Raw genomic sequence first — 9,402 nt, 5'->3', positions numbered from 1 at the left:
ATTTTAGTTTGGCAGACTAGTGCCAGATGTCCGGGTAACCAGCAAGAGAAAAAGGTGAGCGAGTATTAGCATAATTCTGACTTTTTGCAGGTTGAATTCGTTGCTGCGAAGATGATAAGTTAATGTGGCTTAAACAGTCATTGCATGTTCTGATGGACTGCAAAGCTATCCTCAGCAGTAGGCCAGGACTTCTTCTTTTTCTTCTTCTTCAAAAAGTCTGCGCAAACATTTTTTAAAATTATTATTGCCAGACTACTTTATCATCCATTAGCTGGTTGGCAGTAATTCAATCTGTCTCTTTTTACACTACAGCTTTATTTCTGCTGCATGTGGGGTGCTTACATGCACCTTAAAGACCTTAGGTTCTGAGTACCTGAACCTGACCTCTGACCTTCTTCCTAAAGAAGGCCAATAATAAAGAAAAAAAACATATTTCATGATATGAAAAGTAGCTGCCCTTTGTTGCAGCACTGTTAGTCCATTAGATGGCAGACTTACACTACTGATTTTCTTCCTCCATCAAAGGTGACTTTTGAGGTGAGGTGACTTTTCAGTGCCTTTTGTCTGTCTGTGTACAACATTAAACAAAACTGTACACATGTACATGTACAAATAAACATGTACACATGCAAACTGTGTTTGTATGTGTACATGTTTATTTGTAACAGGCAGAAAGACGGAGGTTTGCGTGCTTGTCAGAATCAGAATCGTGTTTATTGGCCAAGTATATGTGCAGACACATACAAGGAATTTGGTTCCGGTAGATGGTGGCTCTCAAGCACAGCAATGTAAATCACACACACACACACACACACACACACACACACACACACACACACACACACACACACACACACACACACACACACACACACACACCTCCTGGGGAGGGAGGCAAGAGAGGTCCCCACAATCCTCTCCGCTGCTCTCAATCAATCAATCTTTATTTATAAAGCACTTTTCATACAAAAAAAAATGTAGCACAAAGTGCTTTACATGGTTAAAATCAGCCCACCCCACCCTCCAACTCACTCCCCACACTCTCATTAACATAAACAATGTGAATACACACATACCCCCCCCCCCACGCACACACACACGTGTCTATATATACATTACACATGCATACACATACAGTGGGGCAAAAAAGTATTTAGTCAGCCACCGATTGTGCAAGTTCCCCCACCTAAAATGATGACAGAGGTCAGTAATTTGCACCAGAGGTACACTTCAACTGTGAGAGACAGAATGTGAAAAAAAAATCCATGAATCCACATGGTAGGATTTGTAAAGAATTTATTCGTAAATCAGGGTGGAAAATAAGTATTTGGTCAATAACAAAAATACAACTCAATACTTTGTAACATAACCTTTGTTGGCAATAACAGAGGTCAAACGTTTACTATAGGTCTTTACCAGGTTTGCACACACAGTAGCTGGTATTTTGGCCCATTCCTCCATGCAGATCTTCTCGAGAGCAGTGATGTTTTGGGGCTGTCGCCGAGCAACACGGACTTTCAACTCCCGCCACAGATTTTCTATGGGGTTGAGGTCTGGGGACTGGCTAGGCCACTCCAGGACTTTCAAATGCTTCTTACGGAGCCACTCCTTTGTTGCCCGGGCGGTGTGTTTTGGATCATTGTCATGTTGGAAGACCCAGCCTCGTTTCATCTTCAAAGTTCTCACTGATGGAAGGAGGTTTTGGCTCAAAATCTCACGATACATGGCCCCATTCATTCTGTCCTTAACACGGATCAGTCGTCCTGTCCCCTTGGCAGAAAAACAGCCCCATAGCATGATGTTTCCACCCCCATGCTTCACAGTAGGTATGGTGTTCTTGGGATGTAACTCAGTATTCTTCTTCCTCCAAACACGACGAGTTGAGTTTATACCAAAAAGTTCTACTTTGGTTTCATCTGACCACATGACATTCTCCCAATCCTCTGCTGTATCATCCATGTGCTCTCTGGCAAACTTCAGACGGGCCTGGACATGCACTGGCTTCAGCAGTGGAACACGTCTGGCACTGCGGGATTTGATTCCCTGCCGTTGTAGTGTGTTACTGATGGTGACCTTTGTTACTTTGGTCCCAGCTCTCTGCAGGTCATTCACCAGGTCCCCCCGTGTGGTTCTGGGATCTTTGCTCACCGTTCTCATGATCATTTTGACCCCACGGGATGAGATCTTGCGTGGAGCCCCAGATCGAGGGAGATTATCAGTGGTCTTGTATGTCTTCCATTTTCTGATGATTGCTCCCACAGTTGATTTTTTCACACCAAGCTGCTTGCCTATTGTAGATTCACTCTTCCCAGTGGTGCAGGTCTACAATACTTTTCCTGGTGTACTTCGAAAGCTCTTTGGTCTTGGCCATGGCGGAGTTTGGAGTCTGACTGTTTGAGGCTGTGGACAGGTGTCTTTTATACAGATGATGAGTTCAAACAGGTGCCATTCATACAGGTAACGAGTGGGGGACAGAAAAGCTTCTTACAGAAGACGTTACAGGTCTGTGAGAGCCAGAGATTTTCCTTGTTTGAGGTGACCAAATACTTATTTTCCACCCTAATTTATGAATAAATTCTTTACAAATCCTACCATGTGAATTCATGGATTTTTTTTTTCACATTCTGTCTCTCACAGTTGAAGTGTACCTCTGGTGCAAATTACTGACCTCTGTCATCATTTTAAGTGGGGGAACTTGCACAATCGGTGGCTGACTAAATACTTTTTTGCCCCACTGTACATACACAAAGCTGTGTAAACCAACTATAAATAACTAATCTAAACTTATTTACATAAAATACAGAAATGAAATGAGGTGGAATGAATACTACAGAATGTACATAAGGTGCAGTTGCAGTCTGGCAGTGGGAGCAGTGTGACAGGTCAACTGTTTAGAAGGGAGATGGCGAGGGGAAAGAAACTGTTCCTGGTCTGCAGGCTTCTGTACCGTCTGCCAGAGGGCAGCAGATCAAAAAGTCTGTGTCCAGGGTGTGAGGGGTCTGTGATGATTTTCCCTGCCCGTTTCCTGGTTCTTGAGAGGTACAGATCCTGGATGGAGGGCAGGGGGCGCCAATGATCCTTTCTGCTGCCCGTACAGTCCGCTGCAGTCTGCTCCTGTCCTGTTTAGTGGCTGCACCATAACAAACTGTGATGGAGGAGCACAGGACAGACTCAATGACCGCAGTGTAGAACTGGATCAGCAGCTCCTGTGTCGACTGTACTCCCCAAGTTGTCTCAGGAAGTACATCCTCTGCTGGGTCTTTTTGAGGATGGAGTTGATGTTGGTCTCCCACTTCAGGTCCTGGGAGATGGTGGTACCCAGGAACTTGAAGGTCTTCACAGTCGACACACAGCTGTCTGATATGGTGAGGGGGAGCAGAGTTGAGGGATGTTTCCTGAAGTCCACTGTCATCTCTACAGTCTTAAGAGTGTTCAGCTCCAGATTGTGCTGACTGCACCAGAGTACCAGCCGCTCAACTTCCTGCCGGTATGCAGACTCATCACTATCCTGAATGAGGCCAATGACAGTGGTGTCATCTGCAAACTTTAGGAGTTTAACAGCCGAGTTCTTGGAGGTGCAGTCATTAGTGTAGAGGGAGAACAGTAGTGGTGAGAGGACACATCCTTGAGGGGCACCAATACTGAGGGACCGAGTTTCAGAGGTGATCTCCCCCAGCCTCACTTGTTGCTTTCTATCTGTCAGGAAGCTGGTGATCCACTGACAGGTAGCTGGTGACACGCTGAGCTGGGAGAGTTTGGAGGAGAGAAGTTCAGGCACGATGGTGTTAAAAGCCGAACTAAAGTCCACAAACAGGACCCTGGCAAAAGTTCCCGGGCGGTCGAGGTGTTGCAGGATGTAATGCAGCCCCATGTTCACTGCATCATCCACCGACCTGTTTGCCCGGTAGGCAAACTGCAGAGGGTCCAGCTGGTGGCCTGTAATGTCTTTCAGATGGGCTAACACCAGTCGTTCAAAGGATTTCATGACCACAGATGTCAAGGCGACAGGTCTGTAGTCATTCAGTCAGAGTAAAGATGGGAGCCAGCTGTTCAGCACAGGTTTTAGTGCTGTGATTTATATACGCGTTTAACTCACTGCTGTCATATAAAGAACATTTTTTTAAAAAGAAAGGAAGAACAAACAAATTAAAAACCAAGCCACTTTTATATACATGATTCTCTTGAGCCAGCCTCCATTTACTTGTATTTTATTTCCAAGGAGCCAGTTGATTGTTTGTTAACTCGCTTAACACGAACCTATCAATTATTCAAGCATAAAAAATTGCACCTAACTCAAAAAACGAAGCAATGTTGTGTCTACGCATAACGAAAAAAGGCTCTATCACAGTGTGGGGCTGTATTTCAGCCAGTGGTGTTGGGGATTTGTCAAGACTGATCTAATTATGAACAAAGAAATGTTCCATCAGATTTTGATCCATTATGCAATATAGAGACCTTACCCTCTGGAAAGAATTATTTTCAGGATGATGATCCCAAACGTACTGCCAGCGTAGTAAAACCATACCTGGATAGAAAAAACACAGTGAAACACCACGAGTCATGGATTGGCCTCCCCAGAGTGGGGAGCTCAACATTATTGAACAGAACAAAAGGACGCCAACATCCAAAGAAAAGCTTTGAATGTCCTTCACGAAGCCTGGAGAACTATTCCTGAAGACTTCTTAAAGAAATCACAAGAAAACCTGCCTAGGAAAGTTCACAGTGTTTTGAAGAATAAATAAAGTCATACCATTGACTTTCAAGCCCATCAGAATATAAAGAAATGAAGGATGATTCACGAGTTTTGCACAACGCTGGAAATGACCATCAAATAGGCTATAAGGTCCAACTACAGCTGCACACTCAAATAGGTCCCTTTGTTTTTCTGATCAAACCTAAAATGAAGAAAATTGCCATTGATGCAGAAAAACTAAAGAATAACTATTCCTCATATTGTGTTTGGTCAAGATTGTTTTTATTTTGAAAGAACTAGAAAGAAAGAAACTACAATGGTAAAGCCATTTCAGTGGACATTTCATGCGTGCCGCAGAAAAGGGATTATGTCTCGGAAGTCTCAACAGACAGATTGGAAACTCGTTAGGGCCGTCATGACGATAATGATGAGATAAAAGGATGAAAGCTTCCTAGAAAGCCAAGCATGACCTCTGCCTAAAGAACGAAAACAAAGGAAATAGCAGAGATCACGGAACACTTGGAAAAATACTCTTGTTCACGTCTTGCTGAGTGATGTCTATACATGCTGTACTGTGAAAAATCTTGATCAGTGTCACTGTATTTTTTATTATCATTATTATTATCGTCATGTTTAGATTTTAACCAGATTGGGTCACGAAAACACAGCACATATATATTTTTTGTAGTACATACTGACATACTGTCCATGTTTCTCATACATGTGCTCACCTGGATGAGTACAGCAGACTGAGAAAGGTCAGTGGTGCTCAGATGCCAGTAATTGTTTACACTCATTAAGAGTCTTAGATAATGGCAGGAGAGCTGAGCTTTCAAACCCTAAAGAGATCATGATGTCACTCAAGTGACACGGATCAAGGATTTTAAGCGGGATTTTGAGAAGGGATTTTTTTTCCCTCCCACCACTACAGCAGGCTGTCTGACTCATTCATATTCATATTGTGCCCACATCTGTGAGGTTGTTTGGCTTTATAAACTTATATTCAGGAATTCTAAAGGTAAATAATCTTGTAAAGGGTTGATTTGTCACAGCACAGAGTTGTCACAAATGATGAGCAAGGTTGTAAAGTAGGAGTTCTATTCATTTTGTTATTTAAAAAGAAAACATCATGCACCAGATTGCACATCATTTAGTTTTTTGTTCACACATCCTGTGATCGTCCACAGATCTTCACTGAGCATCTTCAGAACACGTACCTAAATGTTTTTGTTTTCTTTTTTTTCTACCAAATGCTTCATTTTAGGGACTTGCACGGAGGGTCACACCAGTGTACAAACACAGTAACACAGTGACAGGAACAGCGTCACATCCTTGATGGTCTTACATTTACCCTCTGTTCTAAATGGATGTTATCTTAATTGCTTTCCTAATCACACACAAAGCCATATTAACCTGATGAAAAATGACAACAGTGACAAAGAAAATGCAAACATGGGCGCTGGTTTCATTTAGGTATTGGGGTGGAATAAACCCAGTTACTTTTATTACAGCCACTACATTTCTTGCAGTCTGGTGAGTTTGTATGCACCATTTGCACCTTTTCAATAGGCGGTGAGATTTGTCATTATTATTATTTATGGGAAAATACAAAAATCAGTTAATCTCAGACTGGAATGCAGTGGACTGAGGACCACTTTTGAGTCAAAACACATCTTTTAGGTTTACCTTGTTGCTTATGAAAGAGTCTGGACAAAGGAATTATCCATTCTATTTCTTAGCAGGCTACTTTTGTGCCTTCTGTTTGGAATGGTAACTGCCTAAATGTACGTCTATCACCTGCCAATAATATCCATCCATCATCCACCCACCCATAGCCCATCCATCTTCTTTGGTTTGAATTTAAGGTTGCAGGGGCTGAAGCCTATCCAGCTCACACTGGGCAAAAGGTAGAATACCCTCTGGACAGATCACTAATGTGTTGCAGGGCAAACACAGAGAGACAGACAACCATTTACCTCACTTCATGTTATTGTCCCAAGTAAAGAATCTAGGGGTAGAAGACATCTACGGCAAATAATTCTGGACCTCTCATACGCTAAATTTCGAGAGGATGAATTGGTGGGTTTGTATGGTAGTCTGAAGCTGGATGGCATGCCACCTGGTGGAGACTGATATTATTTCTTTATTGCTGGCAGAAGCTCATTACAATGGCATTGCCCCAAATAAAATGCCTCATAAGGAAATGACAGCAGTCTAGGGAGCAAAGTAGGATACTTTTTTTTTAATGTTCTCAATGCTTTTATTATTTAAGGTCCAAAACTGAACCGTCACAGGCCAGAGCAGGCTGAGCTGGGTGGGCATAAGAGGTGTTTGTGTTGAAGGCACAGGTGGAGGATGTGCAGAGATGATGGCAGGGTGCTAACCACCAACGTGTACACTAAATGTGTTTATGACCTATTTTTGATTAATTTTATTTTTTTTTAAATATACATATACTACTTTATAATAAACACATGTACAGCAGACAGTCCTTAGAATTCTCATATGTACTTGTACTGTATGTGTCATTCACATTCACAACAACATCTGTCAAATAAAGACAGCAGTCTGGGTCAAGTCTTTGTGAAACTCTGGCATTAGTTGTCTGATTTAAGGTTGGTCCAAATGTCCTTTTACAATAATGAGATTGCGGGTTTACTTGTTACTGTTTAGGAACTTACAGCTTTAACACCTAAAGCATTATTTTACTTTAAAAGCTTTATAATTACACAAGATATCTGCTAAATAATAAACAAATGTATGCAAAATTTCAGAACCTATACTTTGACTTCCTTTGCTATTAATTTTCACTCATTGCATCAAATGTCATATATGTACAGTATTTACAGCATTAAAACAATTATATATTTCTGAAATCGAGCTGAATTTGTGAATAGTCTTTCTTTTATAGTGTTTCTATGTGGGGAAAAAAATCGTCATTCACAGTTACAGGTTTGACTTGTAAGTCCACAGTCTATATTTGTAATTTTGTTGATATTTAATATATTTAAATTCCTGGAGAGTTAATAGGAAAACACTGTTAAATTACACAGTTTCTTTGTTGTTGTTGTTTTTTACAGTGAGTGTGCATTTCCACAGTAGAACTCACAAAGACAATATTCCCCACTTTCTTCACCTACTTGTCATGAAGAGACTATCAACATTATATCTGTCCTGCTGTAATTTGTTCTGAAGTGGAAAAAAATGCCCAAACTCTGCCGTCTGCAGAGATCCATCCTCTACATCGGATAATCCTTTCTTGAGCCTGATACGATAATGAAGGTCAAGATCATCCATCCTAATACTAACAGCAAGCAGGTTAATCAAGATCAGACTGAATGTGATTTGCTGTCGTAATAGCGCTGGTACCTGGATTAGCAGATCCCAAAACAGTGTCCTTCCCTCTATAGTGGAACTAATTGAACCATCTTGTGCATTGGCACTCGCTAACGTGTTTGCTTATCTGTGGAAACATGTTTGTCAGTAGATAGCCATTACTTCATGTTCATTATGTTGAGCATACCCTAAAAACATATATTGGCTTCTAATTTTTCATTTTTATATTTCTTGCTTCTGGTGATATTCCTGGAGGAGTTGCTTTTTCCTTTTCTGGATAAATCCATCAATACATCCAGTTACAGTCATAGGGGTCAAGTCAGCTGATACTGTGAGAGGCAGAGTACAGCCTGGACAGGGTGACTGCCAACTTCAGAGAGTGACAAGATCAAAGTTACATAAAATTCCAATTAAGACCTACTAATTAACTTGTCATATAGGTTTTTGTTATATGGGGTGAACTTCCTGAGAAAAGCCTCACATGCACAGTAAGAACAATTCCACAGAGGAAGGCCCCATGCAGTTTCAAACCCACAACCCTCTTAATGCTGTCGCTTACTTAATGAATAAATAATTGTTTAATCATTGAATTAATTAAGTATTTAAATGTTTGACAGGCCTGTAAATGTATTCCCACTCCCTCTGCTGCTTTACTCCAGCACACCTACAATAGATGCTGCACTAAACATCACACAAAAACTGCCCCATTCCTGTGGATGTGGAGAAAATCACACATACTACATACTATGCAAAGGTAAATTTTCTGTAATGAAACAAGCAGATGGGTGACTTGCTGAACATGCAGAAGCCATGTAAGTCATCTTGTTTTCTTACTTGACAGGCAGCAAAGACCCAAGCTGGATCTGCGTCCACCCTGAAGCCCAACAACAAGGTGACCAGGATGGTGTTGATCTTTGTGCTGGGCTTCCTGACATGATACATCCCAGCTTTGCTTTTGTACTTGTGAACAACCACCATCAGTCTTTTGATTTGAGATTTGCTTCTATAGTGTCTGTCTTTTCCAAGATCCCCTGCAGTCTTTAACCTAGTTGTCCATGTTGTCCTTGATAAACAGATCTTTAGGATCTCCTGCCAATTTTTGGCAAGCACAAAAGAACAGCATGGACATCACGTGTCTCCACATTCTGGAAACTTGCTGTCTGTAGAAGTCCCTATCCTTTCCATAATTAAAAGATCTCAAAAATAATATAAACTAACAAACAGGTTTAAATTTAAATGTCTTATTAAAGCAGCTGCAATGCATCAGGAAACAGCAGCTTATATAAATAAACTATAGAAACAAAAATTTTTATCAACATCTTTTTTTCAATGTTAAAAAAAAAACTAAATAAAGATGCTGAGGATGAGCAGAA

The sequence above is a fragment of the Diplotaxodon limnothrissa genome, linkage group LG5, assembly GCF_057381915.1.
Source record: "Diplotaxodon limnothrissa isolate DT_005_m linkage group LG5, D_limnothrissa_male_GT1.1, whole genome shotgun sequence".
Lineage (NCBI taxonomy): Eukaryota > Metazoa > Chordata > Actinopteri > Cichliformes > Cichlidae > Diplotaxodon > Diplotaxodon limnothrissa.
Note: the sequence above shows the minus strand (reverse complement) of the source record.